At 47.0% G+C, this 24,877-nt stretch overlaps 1 protein-coding gene and 1 long non-coding RNA gene across 13 annotated transcripts in view; both read left to right on the forward strand.

The window, feature by feature from the left end:
- The window catches only part of PDZD2 (PDZ domain containing 2), a 405,849-nt gene that overhangs the window by 251,862 nt on the left and 129,110 nt on the right, over positions 1 to 24,877 (forward strand). The gene's annotated exons all lie outside the window — the stretch shown is intronic.
- On the forward strand, positions 4 to 24,586 carry LOC138845177 (uncharacterized). The gene is made up of 2 exons (XR_011381997.1): positions 4 to 9,927; positions 10,279 to 24,586. It is a non-coding gene; the product is annotated as an uncharacterized lncRNA (long non-coding RNA).

Raw genomic sequence — 24,877 nt, forward strand, 5'->3', positions numbered from 1 at the left:
AGAGACCCGGGCGGCGAGGAGAGCCCTAGTTCCTCTCTGAGCACAACTTAGCCATCTTCCAGAAGTTTAATTAAAAAAAAAAGGCAGATGAGAAATGAGCAGTTACTAATGACTTCAGAAAGACTTAGCACATTGAGCTGTCACCTGCCCAGTCAGGAGAGTTTTTCTCGGGGACTAGTTTGATCATCAAATGATAGTTTTATTCTGGGGATTGCTGTAAAATAAAAAAAAAAAATTAAAAAAAAAAAAGCACAAAGTCATGCAGGCTTTGAGTTAAAACCAACTGGAAACCTGGCAGCCGATAAATGACCTGCAGGCACTCTGTTTTAGGGCAAATACTTTGAAGATACTCAACCAGAGACAGACCTTCAGGCTTGGTCATTGCTCTATGTTCGTATTCCAGGGCCAGCGAGGTGCGCACTAATTTTTGCTGGCTTTTATAAGAAAGGAAGTGGATGTGTCACAGCTGTGAAATATCCAGCAGTGGCCCGGGATCCCGAGAGGAGTCCAAGTGCTCTGATGATTTCTCCATTAAAACGGGCTGCCTCTGCCCGCCTGCTAAGTTGGGAGATTGGAAAGTGATGTGAACGTGCAGCGTGGGGTCCTGGGTGTTTGTCACGGGCGGGTGGGGAGGGGAGGGGTGCCCTGCAGAGGATGGAAGCTGTCACCGTGCCATCCCACACTCAGAGTGAGTGGGGAGGACCCTGGATCACGTTCATACCCGAGGATCATTGCAGCCTGATTTGTGGCTCCTGTCTCGGCATCCTTCCTGCGGCTCTGTGAGGCCTGGGCGATAAGAGAAGCAGAGTGGACTAGAGATGGCCTCAAGCCTGGGGTTCTGAACCACTTCCAGGCCGGGCTTCTGTGGGCACTCAGATGACCCAGTGTGGTTTTCCTGGTGCTGAAGTGGTCAGAGTCGGCGTGGTGCAGGTTGGGAATGAGACGTGTGGTCCATGTGGGAAGAGCAGCAGAGGCAGATGGAGCATGGTCTCACTGGGATGCTCCAGTCTGAGTGTTGGAGCTGTTGGTTTGAGCTCCTGGGAAGGCCCTGTTAGCTCCAGGTCTGAGAAGGCAGGTGTAGGAGCCACCTCTGTGACTTCCTGCTGGTTGGCTGTCATCTTATGCTGCGGTCGCCAAGTGCTGTGGCTTTATACTTATGGCCAGGAGGGCTAGGGGGTGGCCATGCCCAGTCAAGGCAAGCCTGCACCTCATTGCTGGTCTCAGCCTCTGTGGTTGCTCAGGGTTCCAAAGCACCTCTTGTGGTCTTTTAGGAACCCTCTCCACCTGCCCCTGCTACCCTCCTCACCCCTGCTCTTTCTTGCCTTCTGTCCACCTGTTGGGCGAGTTCTTCTGTCTCCCATTCTTCAGACTGAAGTGTCCCAGGTGCTGTCTGCAGGGAACCAGGCTGAGCTACAGGACAACCTCCTCCCCAGTTCCATTCTGGAAGCTGTCAGGGTCAGCAAACTGTGGTTCAGCTCAGCCTGCTCTGTTTTTTCCTGTGGCCCGGGAGCTCTAGAGGAGTCTAGGACTGAGATACATGTGGCTGACACAGCCTGAAAGGTTGACTTTGAGCCTCTAGAGAAACACGCTTGCCAGCTACCCGCTTGGTTCTGGAGATTTGTGAGCAGCGTGGTCGGGAGGTTGAGGCAGCTCACCGAGTCCTTGGGAAAGTATCTTCGTTTCTCAGTTCTTCTGAGCTAGCACTGTTGCCTCCAAAAGGGCTAGGGTTAGGAGCCAGGAAGTTGGAGGTTTTGGCAAAGGCCCAAACAGTGGTTAAGAAACAGCAGGTGATGCATGTGTACCTGTGTCGCCCTTGCCTGTGAAGATGCTTCCGAGACCGTCCATGTGCTGTTGACCCTTTGTCTTACGGAAAGAACCCAGTGGGGCCCAGGCCTCCGCTCACTTACCCGAAAATGATTCACTCCCTTTTTCCTCTTTTGCAAACTGAATGCTGTCCAGTCGGAGAGTGTTTGGTGTTGCCACCTTGAAAAAAAGACACTTTCTGTCATTAAAAAAAAAGTCAACTGAATCTATTCCTCTCTCAAACATAGAACAGTGTTTCTTTATTAGCCTACTGTAAGCCCGCCAGTCTTACCCCTGAACACACAGTTCGCCTGTACCCAGCACAGTGTTTCATTGTTAATGTCATTTCTAGTAAGGGAAGAGGAAAGTCTAGTGGCCTCGATCACGTTCAAGTTGTGTCAGAACTGCAGGCCTGGATGGGGCGCTGACCTCTGTGAGCAGCGGCTTGTGTGTGACAGAAGCCTGGAAAAGCTTCTCAGAGGGAGATTCTGGTTTGAGCATAAAAACAAAATGGCTGATACAGGTTTTCTTCAATCAGTCGCCCTTCTGTGTGTGGGATGTGGATGCTGTCTCAGTGCAGGGGAGGGGGCAGGACAGATGAGAGACCGTGAGGAAGCCTGAAGCTGTGAATAGCGTGGTGCCCCATGGGAGGCTGACCTGGGAGACAAGATGGCGCCTGCACACGCCAGGAGCCAGGTCGTCAGAGCTGGAAGGGCTGGGTCCTTGCATCTGCGGGAACCAGGCAGCACCTCTGTCTGTGTTTAGAAAAGGGGTTGGCTGTGAATTTGGAGATTAAGCAACCTGCTGTTCCTGTATGCCCTGGAATTGCAGACACAGTCAGAAACCTGATTGGCATAACTGCTGAGACTGAACTGGAAGCCAAACAGGCGGAGGCCCTTACTCCCCAGAGTGTGGGGCTGTGCAGAATCCTAGCGCGTGAGGGAGTTTATCAGGGTTGCCCCAAAGCAACGGCGCCATGTCGCTGCACTCCGTGGGGCAGGCTCTGGGGTGAGGGTCAGCCTTGAGTTCCCAGAAGGCAGAGGGAGGGAGGGAGTACCCTGCCCCTCTGCCTGAGCTGGTGGTGGGCAGGTTAAAGCTCTAGGACAGGGTCGGGGAGTGTCGGGCCAAATAGGCCTTGACAATCACTTGGTGGTCAGGCCCTGCCAAGGCAAAAAACGCAGGCAGGACTTGCAGTCCGTCAGGCTAATTTTTAGGGTGATGATTTTGTATGGCCTGCGAATGATATAAATATTCACATGGTGGAAAAGGGGGTTGCCACCCCTGCTGTAGGACTACCTGGCGTGTCACAGCGAAGAGGGACCTTTGTACGTCTGAGCCCAGCTGGCTTAGAGACAGACCACTAGGCAGGCAGAGTCTGATCGCTAACGTGGAACAGAAGCTGAGAGCAGCCCTCCGTGAGCCAACTGGTGCTTACACCGCAGGGGAGGGCTCAGCGTTCAGCTCAGGGCTGGAGAATCTGCCCCCTCCCTCTCGGCCATCCAAGCAGTACTGGAATCTGACTTCTGTTATCGGCTTTTTCCTGGTGGTGAGTGGGATAAAGGACTGAGTAGGTGTGTGCATGTATACATGCCAAAGCGCGTCAACCTCGGGGAGAGGACTAGCCAGGCAGGATAGAAGTGAAGTGGGCCAGCACTATGGTGCAGAGGGTAAGCTGCTCCTTGTGGCTCCAGCATCCCACACAGGTGCCAGTTCAAGTCCCAGCTGTTGCAGTTCCAATCCAGCTCCCTTCTAATGCTCCTGGAAAAGCAGTGGAAGATGGTCCAAATACATGGACCCCTGCCACCCTCATAGGAGACCCAGATGGATCTCCAGGCTCCTGCCTTTGGCCTGGCCCGGTCCTGGCCTTGGCAGCTATTTGAGGAGTGAATGGCAGATGGAAGATCTCTCTCTTTGTCTATCTCTGTACTCTGCCTTTCAAATAAATAAATACATTATTTAAAAAAGAGAAGTTAGAATTCTGAGTTAGAGAGAACCTGCCCACTGTGTCCACGAAAGGGAATCGTACTCAGCTCACTGGTGGCCAGAGGAGCCCTTTATGCGGCCTATGCTTACATATGAGAGGTACCCCTCCTAAGGACTTTTGCAGACTGTACTCTCCTTTCCAGATACGACTTCCATACAGTTTCTGTAGCAGGGCCCTGGATGCGCACTGCAAAATCCCTCTTGCTGCAGAGGTTCGAGCTGGAGCCCTGCCTTCACCTCGGCGGTGGGGACCCAGCTGGCAGCAGTGCCCCTCCATGGACATGGCGTGTGTCCCACAGAGGGAGGCAGAGTGTGCTCCACTCTGAGGCCCTCTGTTGGTTTTGCTGTCCCCTGCCAGCGTGCCTGCCCAGTCATGGGCTCCCAGTCTCAGCTTAGCTGCAGGGACCCTCTGTCTGTGACAGCATTTGACCTGGGACTCTCCATCCACCCCCTCTGCCTGCAGAACCAACCGTCCTGGATTTTGCGTGCAGCAGGGGGAACGCTGCTCTTAGAGGGGACCAAAAGTGACTCCTTTGGTCAAAGAGAAGGCTCAACCCACAGTCTGTGTTTTTAATAATTTCTAGGGCTGGAGGCTTTTGGATAGATTTCAAGTGAGAAACACTTGAACCACGTCTTTGCCTTTCTAGGGTCAGCACTGATGTTCTTCCCAAATTAGGAGATGGAAACCAAGTTGGTAATTGGCATAATCAGGTGAACCAGGCAGGTGCAGAGTGGCTCTCGGGGGTCAGCCTGGTGGAGAGCGTGTTCCAGTGTGGCCGGACAGAACACATCGGCAGGTTCCTCTCCTGCAAGGGTAGGGAACCTTTTTTCTGCCAAAGGCCATTTGGATACATAGAACATCATTCGTGGGCCATGTGAAATCATCAACTTGAAAATCAGACTGCTGTAGATTTACTGAATCTCAAGTCCCACCTGTGGTTGCCTTGACAGGGCCAGACCAAATGACCGTGGGCTTTGTACTCTGACCATCCCCACCCCAGCACAGGGTAGCTGTGTAGTTCACCGTCTGCTCTTACGTTCTATTCTCTCGGGGCTTGTCCTTGTATTTAGTTATTTTTAAAAGTGTTCTTACTTACCTGAAAAGCATAGTGACAGAGACAGGGGGCGATCCTCTGCTGCTTTCCCAGGAGCATCAGCAGGGAGCTGGATCAGAAGTAGAGCAGCCGGGACTTGAACTGGCACTCATATGGGATGCTAGCACTGCAGGCAGTGACTTGACCTGCCGCACCACCAGGCCTTGCCCTTCTAAGGATTTATTTATTTATTTGAGAGTCAGAGTTAGAGAGAGGGAGGGAGAGGCAGAGAGAGAGAACTTCCATTTGCTGGTTCACTCCCCAGTTGGCCGCAATGGCTGTAGCTGCGCCAATCTGAAGCCAGGAGCTTCTTCCAGGTCTCCCACACAGGAGCAGGGGCCCAAGGACTTGAGCCATCCTCTACTTCCCTCCCTGGTCATAGCAGAGAGCTGGATTGGAAGTGGAGCAGCCAGGACTCGAACAAACATCCATATGGGATGCTGGCATCGCAGGCAGCAGCAGCTTTACCCACTACGCCACAGCGCTGGCCCCGGCCTTGTGCTTTTAACAAAACATTATACATTCTCACAACCTCTCCTTACCACCCCCTGGAAAAGTGGTCCCGTAGTGAATAACTAGGAGTCTCCACACAAATCAGGCCACAGGTGGAAATCCTGGGCCTGCGTGAGTGAGAGGGAGTCTGAAAGAAGCACACAAGTTCTGGACCTTCCTTGGAATGACACAAATCCCAGATCTGTCCCGTGGGCTTCCTGGGACAGCAACCCTTCACTCGCACCTTTTGCTGCTCTTTCTGCCCGTGCGGCAAAAGTGTTTATTTTCTCCTGGCTGGCTCCATCCTCAAGAGGAGGGTCTGCCTTCCAAGGAACGGCATCTTGAACTTGCCAGATCCCACCTTCACTTGAGCTTGCAACACTCAGACTCGAGTTCCCAGACAGCTGCTGGCGGGGCGGGGCGGAGGGTTGACTGTCAGCAGTAAGCAGCTGGCTTTGAAAAAACATCGCAGGTATTTTATTGTAACAGATGCAAGACAGTTTCGGCAGGGGAGCAATAAAGGCCTACAGAGGAAGTAGAAAATTGCTTTTCGGTGCTGCAGGAAAGGAGGTGGCAGGGAGGAAGGATACAGATCAGTTTTGCAGGCTGGAACTTGCTTCACTTCAGCTTATCCCTCCAGTGAGTCAAAGGATGACAGAAGAGAATGAACACCGAGGCTCGGACATGAGCGTGGGGGCATCTTGGGGCACCAGGATTTTTGTTTGTTTGAGAGATGGAGAAAGAGCTGTCATCTGCTGGCTCATTCCCCAGGGGCTGAAGCTGGGAGCCAGGAACTGAATCCAGGTCTCCCAAGTGGGTGACAGGGACCCAACTTCTTGACCTTCAGTGCTGCCTCCCAGTGCACGTTAGCAGGAACCTGGAGTTGGGAACAGAGCCAGAACTACAGCCTAGGTGCTCTGATAAGGGTGTGGGCATCCAGATTGTGTCTCCATTGCCAGGCCAAATGTGCACCCAATGTGAGGATTTTACTGGGGTTCTGTTGCCCTGATCAAACTGCTGTTTTCATGATGTTGAGGGGTCAGACATGCTGATGTCTTTGATTCATTAGATTTTCTCTTTGTTTTATTTTATTTGAAAGGCAGAGTGCAATAGACAAATCTTCCATTCATTGGTTCATTCACCAAATAACAACAACAGCCAGGGCTTGGCCAGGCTGAAGCCAGGAGCCCAGACTCCATTGGGGCCTCCCATGTGGGTAGCCGGGGCCCAAACACTTGGGCCATCTTCATTATTTTTCCAAGTGTGCTAGCAGGGAGCCAGATTAGAAGTGGAGCAGCTGGGACTCAGGACTTGAACTAGCGCTCCTGTGGGATGCTGGCAACGCAGATGGCGGCTTAACCTGCTGTGCCACAAAGCCATCCCCTCAATTTTCTTAATGAGTTTGTTAGGGCAACAAAAATGTAACATCTCATCTTAAAAGTGAGTGGAGTTAATTATTTCAAGCTCTAAATAAAAGAAGCATCACTCATTTCCACAGTCTTCTGGTAGCTTAATTAATTTCATTTGTGCTATTGGGAGCTCAGAACCAGAAGAGAATCTACTATCCCTTTTACTTATTTTTCTCTGTGAGTTGTTCATCTACTCCAGAAGCAATGCCTGGGTTATTCTAAAAGCTTAAACAGGAGCAAGTGGTTTTGGCCTTACTGTTAAGACACCCACATCCCATGTGGGAGTGCCCAGGTTCAAGTCCCAACTCCAGCTCCCAGTTCCAGCTTCCTGCTATTGTGGACACTGCAAGACAGCAGATGAAGGCTTAAGCAGTTGGGTCCTTGCTACCCACTTGGGAGACTTGTACTGAGTTCCCAGTTCCTGGCTTTGGTCTGGCCCAGCGCCTGCCGCCCTGGGCATTAAGGGAGTGAATCAATGATAGGAGCATGCTTGCTTGCTCGCTCACTCGCTCGCTGTCTCTCTCTCTCTCCCCCCTCTTCAAATAATTCTTTAAGTCTTTTAAACCCAAGCAATCTTGAGCCAAGATGCCAAACCTTGCAAATAATGACCTTTATGTGCCAAATGGCAGTGAATAGTATGTTATTCTGATATGATGTGCTGTGATAGACTTGTTATGTACAGGTTGACTTGGTCATCTGTGAGGTTCTCTCTGCTTACAACCTATAACTGTACTTGCTTCTTAGGTGGTCAGCCCCAGGACTGGTATACATGGAAAAATAGATAATGCAGTTAACCATGGGATGTTCAAAGTGCAAGTTTAGAAGTATGTCTTTCCAGTGAGCAAAGCTAGATAAAGAAAAACTAAGCGTGCGTGCTGCTGTGTGTGTGTGCACATGCACATGTGTGCACATGCACCCTGCACGTGTGTGTTAGGGAGGGTGAAGGGCTGGAAGCTGAAGTCATTTCATGGCACTCACATGGCCCTGGAGACACAGCTATCTTTGAGCAGAACTCTGTGTGTGGGACTGTCTATGTGTAGCTCCTCTTTCGTAGACGTTGTGCTCCAGACACACTCACGTGACTTGTGTTTGTTAGAGAAATGCCTCCTGTGCAGCTGCCACTTTTCTACGAGAGTTCAAACCGAGTGGCAGCTGAACTCCCAAAGGCCCTGTGTTCAGCTCCATGTTACTTCCAAGGCACTTTGGTTCGTGTGAGCGGAAAAGAGCCCACAGAGCGGTGTGGGTGCCTTGGATGAACAATTTCAAAATCCAGAGACAAATAGATTCTGGCTTTTCCTGAAAATAAATCTTATTTTGAGAAACACAGTGGACATGGCTGTGGGAAATGTTGCTTATTCTTGGCAAGACAACTTCCCTGAAAAGGTGCTTAGGATCCAAGAGCCAGGGAGCCTGCCTCAGGCTCTCTGGCAGGGCCAGGGGAATAGTTCAGAACTCAGTGTCAGTGGTTTGTATCCAATCCACAAGTGTGTGTGTGGACATACCTGGGCAGCTGGGGGAGCAGCTTCCTTCCTACCAAATGGGATTTTTTTTTAGCCGCGCTGCATAATGGCATTCGGGACACAGCATGGCATGTCTGGTTCAGAACTATTTAGAGCCCAACTTGAAGGGTTTGATCCAAAATTCTTGTTAAACACCTAAGTGCTGGGCTGTGTGTTAATAACCTAGATGGATGCCTGCAGCCAGAAGCCGCAGAGGTAAATGCAGTAGGTCCCAGAGAAGGAAATGATTTGGCCAGCCCGTGTTCAAACCAGCACCAGACAGAGCGCTAGACATGGGACGTACGTTCTCCTTATTCCCTCTGCACGAGAATCCTAAGGCATCTCTTCCTTGTAACCTAGATTCTATTAATTGATTTTTGGGGAGCTGTGACCTGGAAAGGAAGAAAAATAAAAGTTTATTGCCACTAAACTGTAGCTAAAATTGAGCATTTCCTTGGAGAGTGGGGGTAGGCGACACAGTACAAGAACATGATGGTCTCCACGCCTTTGTCTCCAGTAGAAATGCAACGGAGTCTTTGTAGCAGGTGTCATCCAGTACTGTCGCTTGTCACTATTTGGAAGGCACATCAGCCTAGGAACGTGTGGCTTGATCCTCAAAGTTAACATATCAAAAGAAGCGCGTATACATCACACTGTGCATTTTTAAACATTTAGGATGTCGTATTTCAGCATAATTGGCTTTCTCTGTAATCCTGTACATTTTACACAACTACAGATACTATTTAGAGCGTTTACCAGACAGCATCGAGGTCCACAGCAGAAAAATAGTGAGAGGAGAGGGTGGGGCAGGGGGAGGAGGAGGAGCAAGCCCAACCTTAAAGTCTCATGTTTGCTATTCATAGATCTGCAGTTACCAGGGGAAAAATCCGAGGCAGCTTTAAAAAGTTTATTTTGCTTAAAGAAAAAAAAATTTAAATCCATGGCTGTTTCCTATGCACCTTTTCCATGAAATGCTTTGAAAACCCATGTATTATCCCAGGATAGTGGGTGTGCTCCAGCCCATGTGTCACCTGGGGAGCTTGGGAAAATGCAGATTTTTGGGCAGCAGGCCTGCCAGGGGTGAGGGGAACTGAGATTTCTGGTTGTCTAGCAAATTCAGAGCAGCCAGGCTGTACCCTACAGAAATCCAAATGAAGACCTGTGATTCCCGATCTCACTTCCCATAGTTTCAATAAATCTTGGTCCTAGGTGTCTTCACTCTTGTAACACTTGATTTTGGGAAGAGATGTCACAGAAAGGGGAAATCCCAAAAGGCAAATCGCACTTGCTTCAACTGCCAGGTTGGGAAATCAACTGGGTGGAAGCACAGGCCCCAGGAGGGCCTGCCCAGGTGAAGGGTGGGGTTGCAGAGTGTGCACGTGTCTCCCCAGGTGCTTGTCCCAGGGGGCGTTCCCTGGGAAGCAGCTGCAGCTACGGCCTTGGACGGGCAGTTCCCTGAGCGCCAGGTGAGCTGTGTGTGCACAGCAGCTGCCTGCCTGCAGCCAGTTTCTGCAGCCTGGGCTGGAGCAGGAGGGACAGGACCCACAGCTGATCCCTGCACATGTGTGCTGCCCAGGTGTTCCATGTTGAAGACAAAAGTATTGTATCTTTGTAAAATTTTCATAGACATTTGCAAACCAGAGAAAGGTTTGTTTTTTTTTTTTTTTTTTTTTTTTTTTTTTTTAAATACAGGCAGAGTGGACAGTGAGAGAGAGAGACAGAGAGAAAGGTCTTCCTTTTGCCGTTGGTTCACCCTCCAATGGCCGCACCGCGCTGATCCGATGGCAGGAGCCAGGTGCTTTTCCTGGTCTCCCATGGGGTGCAGGGCCCAAGCACTTGGGCCATCCTCCACTGCACTCCCTGGCCACAGCAGAGAGCTGGCCTGGAAGAGGGGCAATCGGGACAGAATCCGGCGCCCCAACCGGGACTAGAACCTGGTGGGCCGGCACCGCTAGGCGGAGGATTAGCCTAGTGAGCCGCGGCGCCGGCCAGAGAAAGGTTCTTTAGCAGCAGGTGAGGGGGCAATGTCACCGCACCTCCACGGCCCAGGCAACTGTCTTTAATAACTAACCCCGGAGCTCCTAGTCCTGACCCACCACTTCTATCACGTGCTGTTGGCCTTGGCAAGCCACCTATTCCAGGGGACCGGGTGGTGGCTTCACAGGGTGGCCGCGGAGGCCCAGAGGTGCAATGTTGTCTGTGTGCCAGAGGCCATGAGCCTGGAGACTGTCTCTTGCTAATCAGACTCCCAGGAGCCTGGTGTTGATCAAGCCACACCCAGTGTATTGATTCCCTGGGGAGGGAGGTATTCTTCAGGGACCAGAGTGTTACTGTCGTCATCATCTACATTGGTTGGTGGTTTTTTGCGCTCTTGGTCTTGTGTTTCCAGGAGGGAGGTGGTTGAGGATGAGGACTTCACATGCAGCAGGTCGTAAGGAATGTTCTGGAAGTCTGGATGTGGTGTCAGCTGTCATTCACAGGGCAGAAGGATGACACCAGAACCCACTGGTCTTTCCTGGATTGCCAGGGGAGCCTCCGACCGCCCCCTCTTCTGCGTCCTCATTTGGGTACCCCAGATGCTCCGCTGTAGTTTCCATACTCGCGGCCCTGCCTGCCCGAGGCCACGTCTTCTTCCCTGACTTGGTTCCTGGTGATTCCTGGATCCCCTGACCCATCTGCTCATTCGTGGGTTTTCTCTGAGAAGATGCGTGTGAGGATGTGGGCTAGGGCGTGGCCGTGACAGGGGGATTCTTGGCATTTCTGCTGTTTCTCTTTTTCTTTTTAAACTCTCATGATTTCTACTCTTGGAGCCCATTCCCAGCAGCCCCAGGAGTGTCGGTCCAGCCTTGAGGAGGAGCAGGGGCCACCTGGTCCTTTGAAGCATGGCCTGGTGCCTGCCCCTCTCCTTGGGAAGGGTCCCTATGAATCCCGAAGTCTGTGCTGCAAGCCTGTCGCTCCACGAGAGGCGTTTTTATGAAGCACAGGTTGCTGAGCCTGTCGCGGGGGTCCTGGGGGGGACAGAGCAGTGTTTGTGAAACATTGCTCAGGAGCAGGGGACTGGCTGGCGTGGCGGCCATCTGTCTCAGGCAACGTTTGTGGCACAGCTTTCTCGCCACCGATGGGTGATGGGTGAATTGGAGATCTCTTTTCTTGTTTACACTTTGCTTTTTTTGCTTAAATCATTTATGAAAGGAACATGTGTCATTTTACAAGGCAGTCTGGTTTTTGTTTTTCTTAAACGAAACACTCTCCAGGTTTTTCTTTTAATTGCCGAATTTGGAAACCACTGCTGTGGATGCTTTATCCCAGATGCAGAGCCCTCGCTTTCTGCATGAGGACGGAGGCTTGGCGAGTGAGCTGCCTGGCTGGCCGGCTCGGGGTGCTGGGACTGAACAGTTTGGAAACTACTGGGTTTATGTGTGAAGACCATGCCCAATATATATCCATGCCTGCTGACCGTACCCAGTGTCTGAAGTCCCAGACACCTTGTTTGCAAAATGTCACAGTAGAATGGTGACCTTCAAGTGCACCTGGGTTTGCTGGGTGCTGGAGCACCTCCAACCCAAGTTCCTCCAACACAGCTCCATCCCTCAGTTCCCGATTAAAACGCAAGTGGCCTCAACCATCCTGAAGTTTCCACAGCTGACACTGGGGCTCCTGGAACGCCCTGGGTGCCCCCCCCCCTTCATTAGTCCACTTCATCCTTCCATGCCTCAACTTCCTCATCTGGAGAAAGGAGTAGGACCCTGCGTGTGTGCAAAGAGCTTTGGGAAAGAAAGTCCTAAGCATTATATAAGGCAATCTCATCATCAATATTATTACTATATTACCACCAAAGCCTTTATGTGCCTGCTGAGTGGCTCCCAGTAGAACCACTGCAGGTGGGAGAAAAGCTTTATTCTAGATAAGCCAATGAAAGGCAAACAGAGGCAGGCGAGGGCTAGGAATACAAATCCCTGTGGAAACCTATCCCATCTGAATCTCCTGGGCCCATTAGTGATCTTTCACACCTCTGCCCTTTCTGTGGCTGTTTTCCACTCCCCTGCGGAGCCAGGAGGGGTTTGGGCGAGCGAGTTGGTACAGGACATCAGAGGAAGATGCTGGGGTGGCTCAGAGGCAAGGTCAGCCCTCCTGCCCCGACCGCTGCTCTGTGCCGGGGAAGTGCTTCGGGATTTGTCATTTTGAGAATGGTAGGAGTTTCGACCTTGCGTTCCAAACTGGATTAGGAATCAGACAGGTTTTGATATCTGTGCCAAGTCTCTGCCATTCTTCCAACCAAGAACTACCCCTAGAATGGGTGAGGCTTGCTTTTCTTCCCAGAAATAGCACTGCCTGAGCAAGAGGGGACTCCAGCTTGGTAAATAGCCTGCATAATGTTAAACACCAGCTGCCTCTCCATAGAGTTGCTTAAGAAAATGCACAGATCTGGAGAGATAAGATACAGATAGAGAATTTATATACAGATAAATACAGGCGTTCGCATTTCATGTGGCAGATGGCACGTGCTTCCGAGAGGGTGGCCCTGGCTCTGAGACCGTGGGACTCCATGTTGGAATGGTTGAGAAAGAGGCCTTGGGAGAGGCTGTTCTCAGATGCAGGCTGGTGTGTGTGGGCAGGCTGTGTATAGGCAGAGCAAATGGACAGTGGCTGCCCCATGAGTAGAATGCTACGGGTAAGGCAGGACTGTAGGGGCTTTGTGTGGAGAGCCATGTGCTAACAAGGACACGATTTGGAGAGGAGATTCATCCTGTAGTGTAGACGCTTGTGGGCTGGTCAAATTTTGTCTGAAATGAAAAGGACATTAAAAAAGACTTTAGTAAAATTGTGCAAAACTTTTTTTAGTAAAATTCAACACTTAAAATCTTAATCAGTGGCTTCAGTCATTTTCTTTTGCTTGGAAACCCACTCACCAATGCCAGCCTACCAAGAGCCTGCATTAGAATTACCTGACAAACTTCAGGGGGAGGGAGTGGGTTCCTGGCTTTGACCTGTGCTTTCCCCCAGATTCCGGTAGGAGGGGATCCTAATGGTTAGGGTTCTGAGGTTGCAAGCAGCAGAAAACACTTGTTATGGAAGCAGGAAAGAAACTTAGTGGCAGAATATTGGAACCAGAGGGCAGCAGAAATGTTGAGGGTCTGGGCTTAAGAGAACATGCAAAAACCAAGAGATGGTATTAGGCCAAGGTCATGGGACAGGCTCCATCTGCCCGGGATGCCGCCACCACCACCCCCTGGAGCTGCCTTCACCAGCCTTTTTCTCCCTGTGTCCAGGGCACCTCCTCGTGACCAGAAGACCAGGAGAGGTTCTCTAGTGGGCCCAGTCTGGGTCACATGCCTGTGCACAAGCGACTGGGAGTGGCAGAGATAACAGAGAACAGCTGTCCCTTCCTACAGCCTCACACGACTCAGGGACTTCCTCCCACTCCTAAGGGTGACCACATGCTGATAGCCACAAAACCACTCGTGCTTCTTACCACACGGTAAAACGTATCAGAGCAGCTGGTCTCCTCTTTCTTCACCATCTTCCCGTGTGTCCACATCTCTGTCTTTTCTGCCCTTTGTCTCCCCCTTGGAAGCTATTCCCAGAATCCCTGGCTGCTCTCAGGCTCAGCATTGCACTAGTTCATGGGGTCAGAGGGATTGACTTCCTGTTGGTCATTTCTCCTCGTGGTCGTCTTGTTCACTTGGCCCCTTACTAAATCAGAAACCCTGGCTACGGCATGCCTGGTGACCTCCCCACCTCCAAGGGCAGCCATTGCGTTGAAGGATGGCACTAAGTGTTTGAAAGTTTTTGGTTTATAAAAGTACCTTCTGTCCTTTATCCATCTGTCTTATCATATTTCTATAACCTGTGCCACCCTGAGGTGGTCCTCCCCGCTTCGTCGGGTAACTCTTTCCCTATATGAGGACACTTAAAAAATTTTGTGGAAAATGGAATTTTAAAAAGTTTACTTGGGGTACAAAAAGTTTGTGTAATCCGTGCATAATTTTTTATAATAAACATTTCTCATGGACTTTTTGACTTGTATCAGGGATTTCAACATTTTTTGCACCAAAATAAACATCTTTTAATTCCATTGCCCGTGAGTTCTTTGAAGTACCTTCATGTTTGTGTATGAAATATCGTATCCCTCCCACCCTCGCACCTAGCACCTCCAGCTGCTTATCTTAAGACAGAATCGCCACTTTCCGTCTGGATTGTGGAACTGCATCTGTTCTCTGATGCCCTCTTCCCAGCACAGGATTGCCACCTCCTCTGGTGCTGGGCACAGTGTCCTCAGTGCAGCCATGGAAGGCAGTGCCTTCGTAGTAGGCGCTGTCGAGAAATGAAGTTGACTGTCCAGGAAAACACATCAGTGTTGCCTGGAGCCACAGGAGGCTTGTTTAAAACACCCCGAGACCCCATCCTGGCCCCAGCATTCTACTTAACTTCTCCTGCATCCCTGAGGAAAGACTGAGAAGGGAGTTCTTTGTGGCTGGAATATAAAGAGTACTCACCGGGTGGTGCTGTTGATGCCCTGGCCTGGAGCGCTGGCATCCCATATGGGCGCCGGTTCTAGTCCCAGCTTCTCCTCTTCCCATCCAGCTCTCTGCTGTGGCCTAGGATAGCAGTACAGGATGGCCCAAGTCATTGAACCCCTGCACCTGCATGGGAGACCTGGAGGAGGCTCCTGGTTTTGGATCGGTGCAGCTCCGGCCGTTGCGACCATCTGGGGAGTGAACCAGAAGATGGAAGACCTCTCTCTCTGTCTCTACCTCTCTCTGTAACTCTGTCTTTCAAATAAATAAAATAAATCTTTAAATATATATATATATAAAATAAAGAGCACTAACCAAGAGGGGAGACTGTTATTATTGTATGCCCTTTGTCTCCATCAAGCAGATCCTCGTACACAAGTGGATGAGTCTCTAGCATGCTCTTAATGGATGGAAGACAGAATGAGAAGAGAAGGGTGAGGGTTTGGTGTGAAAGAATACTTTTTAATTTTTATTTATTTCATTTATTTGATAGAGAGCTCTCATCTGTTGGTTCACTCATTCCTCAAAACTCGCCACAGCCCAGGATGGGCTAGGCCGAAGGCAGGAGCCAAGAGCTCAGTCCAGGTCTCACACATAGGTGTTAGAGACCCAAATACTAGAACCACCCCCTGCTGCCTCCCAGGGTCTGCATTGGCAGGAAGCTGAAATCAAGCAGAGCTGGGACTCAAACCCAGGCACTCTGATGTGAGATGCAGGGATCCCAAGGAGTGTCTTTTTTTCTTTTTTATAGAAAGCTTTTATTTAATAAATCAAATTTCATAGGTACAGATTTAGGAATATAGCAGTTCTTCCCCCCATACCTGCCCTCCTACCCCAACTCCTGTCCCACCTCCTACTCCCTCTCTCATCCCATTCTTCATTAAGATTCATTTTAGCTATCTTTATATACAGGAGACCAGCTCTGCTAAATAAAGATTTTAATAGTTTGTACACACACAGACATACAAAATATGAAATACTGTTTGAAGACAAGTTTTACCACTAATTTTCATAGTACAACTCATTAGGGACAGAAGTCCTATATGGGGAGTAAGTGCACAGTGACTCCTGTTGTTGATTTAACAGTTGACACTTATTTATGACACCAATGATCACCCAAGGCTCTTGTCATGAGATGACAAGGCTATGGAAGCCTTTTTGAGTCCACAGACTCCTTCAGTATTTAGACAGGGCCATAAGCAAAGTAGAAGTTTTTGCCTCTGTTCAGAGAAAAGTACTTCCTTCTTTGATGGCCACTTCTTTCCACTGGGATCTCTCACTCACAAAGATCCTTCATGTAGGTCATTTTTTGCCACAGTGTCTTGGCTTTCTATGCCTAAAATGCTCTCATGGGCTTTTTAGCCAGGTCTGAATGCCTCAAGGGCTGATTCTGAGGCCAGAGTGCTGTTGAGGGCATTTGTCATTCTATGAGTCTGCTATATGGCTTGCTTCCTGTGTTGGATCATTCTTTGCTCATTAATTCTATCTGTTGATACCAGCAGACACTTGGTTTTATTTCTGTGATCCCTTTGACACTTATTCCTATCTATATGATCAGTTACACACTTAAAATGATCACTTTAACTAGTAAGATGGCAATAGTACCACCCAGCTTAATGAGATTTGGAGTCCCATGGCAAGTTTTTAGCTTTACCCTTAGGGGTAAGTCCGTGGGAGCATGTACATCTCCTATTCCTACTCTTATTTTTTACTGGGATCAATTTTCAATTTGATTTAAACATCTATGAATAATTCTGTGTTAAGTAAATAGTTCAACCAATGGTATTAAGTAGAAAAAGAAAATAGTAAAAAACACAATAATACACTGTTCCTCAAAGGTCAAGACAAGGGCTGATCAAGTCATTGCTTTTCATAATGTCAGTTTCACTTCTACAGTTTCCTTTTAGGTACTCAGTTGTCACAGATCAGGGAGAACATATGATATTTATCCCTTTGGGACTGGCTTATTTCTCTAAGTATGATGTTTTCTGGATTCATCCATTTTGGATTTTTTAATATTTTATTACATTGAGTGTCTTTTTTTTTTTTTTTTTTTTTTTTTTTTTTTTTGACAGGTAGAGTTACAGAGAGACAGAGAGAAAGGTCTTCCTTCCATTGGTTCACTCCCCAAATGGCTGCTACGGCCAGCTCTGCACCGATCTGAAGCCAGGAGCCAGGTGCTTCTTCCTGGTCTCCTATGCGGGTGCAGGGGCCCAAGCACTTGGGCCATCCTCCACTGCCTTCCCAGGTCACAGCAGAGAGCTGGACTGGAAGAGGAGCAGCTGGGACTAGACCCGACACCCATATGGGATGCTGGCACCACAGGTGGAGGATTAACAAAGTGAGCCATGGCGCCGGCCCCCATCCATTTTGTTGCAAATAACCGGGTTTTTTATATATATATACACACACACACACACATTTTTTTTTTACCGCTGTGCAGTATTCCATATAGTACATATCCCATAATTTCTTTAACCAGTCTTCCATTGACGGGCATTTAGGTTGATTTCATGTCTTAGCTATTGTGAATTGAGCTGCAATAAACATGGAGGTGCAGATAACTCTTTTATTTGCCAATTTCATTTCCCTTGGGTAGATCCGAGGGATGGGATGGCTGGGTTGTATGGTAGAACTATATTCAGATTTCTGAGGTATCTCCAAACTGTCTTCCATAGTGGCTTTACCAGTTTGCATTCCCACTAACAGTGGATTAAGGTACTTTTCCTCCACATCCTTGCCAGCATTTGTTGTTTGTTGATTTCTGTATGAAAGCCATTCTAACCCAGGTGAGGTAAAACTTCATTGTGGTTTTGATTTGCATTTCCCTGACGGCTAGTGATTCTGAACTTTTTTCATGTGTCTGGCCATTTGGATTGCCTTTTTTGAAAAATGTCTGTTTAAGTACTTGGCACATCTCTTAATTGGGTTGTATGTTGTTGTTGTGGAGTTTCTTGATCTCTTTGTAGATTCTGGTTATTAATCCTTTATCAATTGCCTAGTTTGCAAATAATTTTCCCATTCTATCAGTTGCCTCTTCACTTCCCTGTTTCTTTTGTAGTATAGAAACTTCTCAATTTGATGTAATTCCAGCTGTAAGTCTGGCTTTGGCTGCCTGTGCCTCTGAGGTCTTTTCCAAGAAGTCTTTGCCTATGCCAATATCTTGCAGGGTTTCTCTGATGTTCTCTAATAATTTGATTATGTTAGGTCGTAGATTTATATCTTTAATCCATGTTGAGTGGATTTTTATGTAAGGTAGGGGTCTTGCTTCATACTTCTGCATGTGGAAATTCAGTTTTCCCAGCGCCATTTGTTGAATAGACTGTCCTTGCTTCTGGGATTGGTTTTAGATCCTTGATCAAATATAAGTTGGCTGTAGATGTTTGGATTGATTTCTGGTATTTCTATTCTGTTCCATTGGTCTAACCATCTGTTTTTGTACCAGTACCAGACTGTTTTGATTATAACTGCCCTGTAGTATGTCTTGAAATCTGGTATTGTGATGTCTATGGCTTTGTTTTTGTTGTATAAGATTGCTTTAGCTATTCAAGGTCTCCTTGCCTCCATATGAATTTCAGCATCATTTTTTCTGGATCTGAGAAGAATGTCTTTGTTATTTTAGTTGGTATCACGTTGAATCTGTAAATTGCTTTTTGTAATATGGACATTTGGATGATATTGATTCTTCCAATCCATGAACATGGAAGATTTTTTTGTATCTTCTTCTATTTATGAACATGTGTGTTTTTTTTGTTTTTTGTTTTTTGTTGTTTTTTTTTTTGTTTTGTTTTGTTTTGTTTTTTGACAAGCAGAGTGGACAGTGAGAGAGAGAGACAGAGAGAAAGGTCTTCCTTTTGCCGTTGGTTCACCCTCCAATGGCCACCGCGGCCAGCGCATCGCGCTGATCCGAAGGCAGGAGCCAGGTGCTTCTCCTGGTCTCCCATGCGGGTGCAGGGCCCAAGCACTCAGGCCATCCTCCACTGCACTCCCAGGCCATAGCAGAGAGCTGGCCTGGAAGAGGGGCAACCGGGACAGAATCCAGTGCCCCGACCGGGACTAGAACCTGGTGTGCCGGTGCCGCAAGGTGGAGGATTAGCCTAGTGAGCCATGGTGCCGGCCTGATTTCTCTTTTGATTTCTTCTCTGACCCACTCTTCATTCAGGAGCATGTTGTTCAGTCTCCAAATATTTACATATGCTATAGAAATTCCTGAGTTGCCTATTTACAGCTTCATTCCATTGTGGTCCAAAAGATGCATGGTATGATTTTTTTTTTTTTTAATTTGCTGAGACTTGCTTTATGGCCTAGTGTGTGGTCAATCCTAGAGAAAGTTCCATGCACTGTTGAGAAGAATGTGTATTCTGAAACTGTAGGATAAACAGTTCTGTAGATACCTGTTAGGTCCATTTGGTCTATAGTGTTGCTTAAATCTGCTCTTTCCTTGTTGATTTCTGTCTGGTTGATCTGTCTATTGCTGAAAGTTGTGTGTTGAAGTCTCCCTTTAAATTCCTTAACATTTCTTTTAAATAGTCAGGTGCCCTGTAATTAGGTGCATATACATTTATAATAGTACATCTTCCTGTTGAATTGATCCCTTAATCATCATATATTGCCCTTCTTGTCTCTTTTAACAGTTTTTGTGTTAAAGTCTGTTTTGTCTGATATTAAAATGGCTACTCCAGCTCATTTTGGTTTCTGTTGTCATGGAATATCTTTTTCTATCTTTTCACTTTCAGTCTGTGTGCATCTTTGTTGGCGAGATGTGTTTCTTATAGGCAACAAATAGATGGGTTTTGTTTTTTAATCCACTCAGTCAGCCTGTGTCTTTTAACTGGGGAGTTGAGGTCATTTACATTCAATTTAACTATTGCTAAGTAACGACTTTGCCCTGCCATTTTTCTAAAAATATTCCTATTTTTTACTTTGAATTTCCTTTGATCTTTTACTGAGAGATTTTCTTCCTTTACCTTCTTTTGTAGTGATGACCATGTTTCTGTGTGCAACACATCCTTAAGCATCTTTTGTAGGGTTGGATGGGTGGTGACAAATTCTTTCAATTTCTGTTTGTTATGGAAGGTTTTTATTTCACCTTTGTTCACAAATGAGAACTTTGCAGGGTATAATATTCTGGAATGAGTTTTTTTCTCTTAAGACTTAGACTGTATCTCACCTTTCGCTCCTAGACTGTAGGGTTTCTGATGAGAAATCCACTGTGAGTCTGTTTGGAGATCCTCTGAAAGTAATCTGGCATTTCTCTCATGTACATTTTAGAATCTTCTCTTTATGTTTTACTGTGGTGAATTTGATTACAATGTGTCATGGTGATCTTTTCTGGTCATGTCTATTAGGAGTTCTGTGTGCTTCCTGTACTTGGATGTCCCTTTCTTTCTCCAAACCAGGGAAGTTTTCTGCTATTATTTCACTAAAAAGGTCTTCTAATCCTTTCTCTCTCTCCATGCCTTCAGGAACTCCTGAAACCTGTATATTGGGCTTTTTTTTATAGTATCCTGTAGATTCCCAACAGTGTTTTTTAGTTTTCTAATTTCCTCCTCTTGTCTTTGGTTTGACTTAATACTTCCCTGTGCTTTGTCTTCTAAGTCCGATATTCTTCTGCTTCACAGCTCTGCACTGCATTTTTTATTTGTTCTATTGCATTCTTCATTTCATTTTGATTTCTCTTTAAGATTTCAACTTCGTGGGAGAAATTTTCTTTCATGTCCTGTATGGATTTCAGTAGTTTCTGCATTTGCTTCTGATTACATCTGTGTAATCTTATGATCAATTTTTTGCATTCCATTTCTGGCATTTCTTCTGTCTCATCATCTTCACAATCTAGTACTGAGTATTGTGCTCTTTTGAGGGGGGTGTCATCATGTTGACTTCCTTAATCTTGTTTCTTGGATTGGTGCATTTGTTGTTCAGCATTTGTGGAGATACTCATTGGTTTCTCTCTCTCTCTCTCTCTCTCTCTCTCTCTCTCTCTCTCTCTCTTTTTCTTTTTCTTTTTCTTTTTCTTTTTCTTTTGCTGTGGTGGCTTTTATCATTGTGCTATGACTCTGTAGATAAGTGGAATGTCTGCTTTCAGTGAATCTCTAGAGGCTTGTAATGGGTGTGGCCAGAGAGCTTGGTTCAGTTCTCCAGGGTTAAGGGAGTGCCTAAGGTGACACACCCAGGTTTGGCATGGCAAATTTTCTCTTTTTTTTTTTAATCAGAAAGGAGATTTATTCTGCTCAGCTAAGTTCCTCTCCTCAATGGAGACCAGTGCCTGAGTGCTAGCCCCAGTAGGTATAATATTCGTACTCTCTGTCCCAAGTAACACAAAGGATCTATGCAGTCCTCAGTGTAAGTTCAGATTGCCCAGCAATGTCTCACCAGGTAACCAGGAAATCCCAAGCTTGTGGAATCTCGCACTGAGACTGCTCAAATCCCAGCCACACTGTGATTCCTCCCACACACCCTGTTTCCACCCCCCTCTCCCCTTCCTGGTACAGAAGCCTCCCATAGTCACAAGCTCCTCGCTCCCTATTCTCCCCATCAGAGTTGGGAGTCTCCACTCCGCTGGTTGCTGGGCACAAACATGAGCTGGCGCAGCTGTTATATATGTCCAAAATGATGTCCACTCTATCGGCTTATTACAGGATGCTGTTGTAAAGTGATCAGGAAGAGAGAAACGGTCCATCCTATCCTTTTGTGTTTTGGGTTTTTTTCCCCTCCTCTAGTTTGGCTGGTACTCTTTCCCCCATGGGGCTCCAAGCCGGGTTCCCTCTAGGTTCTTCCTGCAGCTTCTTTGCCGGTGGCTTGGGCTGCTGCAGTCTGGTCTCACCTCACTTTCCAGTGCTGATATGTAGGTTCTTGGCTGCTGGAATGCCGAGCTATGGGCACCCAAGCCCTCAGCATACATCCCTATATCCCTCTAATTTCAGTAGATTTTCCTCTGCCATTGTCTCCCTAACTCTTCCTGAGACTATACTCTCTCCACTTTTTTTTTTTTTTTTTTTTTGACAGATAGAGTTAGACAGAGAGAGACAGAGAGAGGTCTTTATTCCATTGGTTCACCCCCCCAAATGGCCGCTACAGCCGGCACACTGCGCCGATCCGAAGCCAGGAGCCAGGTGCTTCTTCCTGGTCTCCCATGCGGGTGCAGGGCCCAAGCACTTGGGCCATCCTCCTTCCCAGGCCACAGCAGAGAGCTGGACTGGAAGAAGAGCAACCGGGACAGAATCCAGCGCCGCAACCGGGACTAGAACCCGGGGTGCCGGTGCCGCAAGCAGAGGATTAGCCAAATGAGCCACGGTGCTGGCCTTTCCACTTTTATTAAACTGTCTTCTCCTGGGCTAGAGCAGTAAGCTTCCTCCCTACTCCACCATCTTGTAACCACCGACCCCAAGCAGCTATCTTAACTGCTGTGCCAAATGCCCATTGCACAGTAGTATTTTTTTAAAGATTTATTTTATTTATTTGAAAGACAGAGTTAAAGAGAAAGAGAGGGAAAGAGGGAGAGAGAGGTCTTCCATTCCACTGGTTGATTTCCCAAATTACCGTAACAGCCGGAGCTGAGTTGATCCAGAGCCAGGAACCAGGAGCTTCTTCTGGGTCTCCCACACAGGTGCATGGGGCCCAAGGAGTTGGGCCATCTTCTATTGCTTTCCCTGACCATAGCAGAGAGCTGGATTTGAAGAGGAGCAGCCGGGACTCAAACCAGTGCTGCAGACTGGAGTTTGGAGCTTTAACCCACTGTGCCACAGTGCCGGCCCCACACAGGAGTATTTTTTAAATCATTATTATTGGGGCCAACATAGTGGCACAGCAAGTTAAGCCACAGCTTGTGACACCAGCATTCCATAGTGGAACACAGGTTTGCCCAGCTGTTCCACTTCTGATCCAGCTCCCTGGGAAGGCAGTAGAAGATGACCAAAGTACTCAGGACCCTGCCACTCATGTGAGAAACTCTGGTGGAGTTCCTGGCTCCTGGCTTTGACCTGGCACAGCCCTAGCCTTAATGGCCATTTAAGGAGAGAACTAGGAGATAAACGATATCTTCCTCTCTCCCTCTCTCCCCTTCCCCTCTCCTTCTGTCACTTTACCTTCCAAATAAATAAATCTTTTTCAAAAATCACTATTATTCAATCAATTTTATTGAGAAGGATATACAACATGAGAAAGAAACTAAAGGAAGACCTCTTTTGGTGTACCCATCTATACATTGTGGTGCACACGAGTCATGTGGATTACCACTCTGCTCCAGACAGAAAGCCACCCCACCACCCTTACAAGTGCTCCCATTGCCACCCTCTGGCAACCACTGACAGGTGCTCTGCTCCCACTGTTTTGTCTTTTTCCACATGATGTAAAACTGGAGTCTATCGTAGTCTCTGTGGTCTACTATAACAAAATACCATCGGCTGGGTAATCTATAACAACAAAAATATCTTGCTCATAATCAGAGCATGGAACTCCTAATGAAAAAAGGGTTTTCTCTCTTCTCAAACTGTCTGTTGTACAAAGACATTTTTGCTCTCATATATGATCTCAATTTAGTCATGCTCAGCTGTCATCTTTGTAATATCTCCCGAAGTGTTAGGAAAAAAACACCAGAAGTAGAGCATTTGCATGGAATATGTATATTTTCTTTTTCATTGCCTGCAATCATCAGCCCTAGATTTTTTGTCTATTTTGAATACAGATTTCATTTCTGTCTCCTGTTACACTTTGAAACAAGTTTAAACCCTTCTTGGCTTTTGTTTGTTTGTTCTTTTTAGGGAAAAATCTGGTCAATGTCTTTAAAGGAAATCTGTCACTGGTTTAGTATTATGACTTTTTTATTAAATTGTAATTATTACATAAACAGCAATGCCAGATTTTCAAACCTCTTTTAAAGTACTGTTCTCAGTTTAAAATTGGACTTGTTCCACTAAATGTCTATGGTAATAATTTTGAGATATCTGTGCCAAGAGATAGAGTTATAAACACTGCAGTCTGAAATTCAGGTTGGAGGAGAAAATGGGATATTGCAGAAGAGGGTGATTTGAAATAATTATGTGATGGGAATGTCTGAATTTGTAACCTCTGTGTACCTTTGATTTATGATCTGGTAGAAATAACATTAAAAGAAAGCCTTCTTGGGTTTCATAACCTCAATTGAAAACTTGTGGGCTGCTGATTACAATGTGGAGATTCACTCTCGAGACGCAAGGCTGACCGCTGGAGCTGGCTAAGCGGATTGGTTATTTGCCGTTCAGTGGGGCACCCTTAACTGATGCAGCCTGAACTAAACAGTTGCTCCAATTATGCATCTACAACCATAGTTCTCATAACTAATAAACAGACTCTATAGACATCTATTTCTCTTTTCTATTTGTGAATAAATGTAACTGCCATCAAAACCTGAGAAGAATTTGAACAAATGGACTAAAATTCACCTGGAAGTGAGAAATATGAGCCAATAACCAAGACAGTTTTGTAAAATAAGAGCAATCAAATGGATAGGTTCTCACCATACAGAAAGTCATACTTTTAAAGCTCTCATAATTAAAACAGTGTGGCCGACGAACTGACAAAATAGGCCAGCAGAACAGAGCAGAGAATTCCAAATATGTCCTTACATACATCAGGAATTTTTGTGTATGAAAAAGGAGATCTTCCAAAACTAGGGGATAAATGACAGCATGTACAGTACATTTTATTAATTGGTTTTAAAACTTTAGCTCTCCCTAAAAAATAGTCTATCTTAAATCCTCCACAAAAATAAATTCCAGATGGGCTGAAGAACTAAACATAAGAAAAAGAAATCTGTGGAAGCATTAGAAGGGGATAGGCGAACATTTCTATTACCTTGGGTCAGGAAGCCCTTTTTATTAAGACTATAAATGCAGGACACCAAAAGGAGACATTCTACTAAGCTTGTGTGTGACACTACACCGAGAAATAAAAGCTGGAAGTCACATCATGGAAATGGTTTTGGGGTGATGTCAAGGAGAGACTTTCACACTTTACTCAATATACTTCTCTACCACATGAGAGTTTTTACAAGAATATTCAGAAACTGCAGAATTTTCTCAATGTGCTTGCCACAGGGTGTG

The sequence above is a fragment of the Oryctolagus cuniculus genome, chromosome 14 (assembly GCF_964237555.1).
Source record: "Oryctolagus cuniculus chromosome 14, mOryCun1.1, whole genome shotgun sequence".
NCBI lineage: Eukaryota > Metazoa > Chordata > Mammalia > Lagomorpha > Leporidae > Oryctolagus > Oryctolagus cuniculus.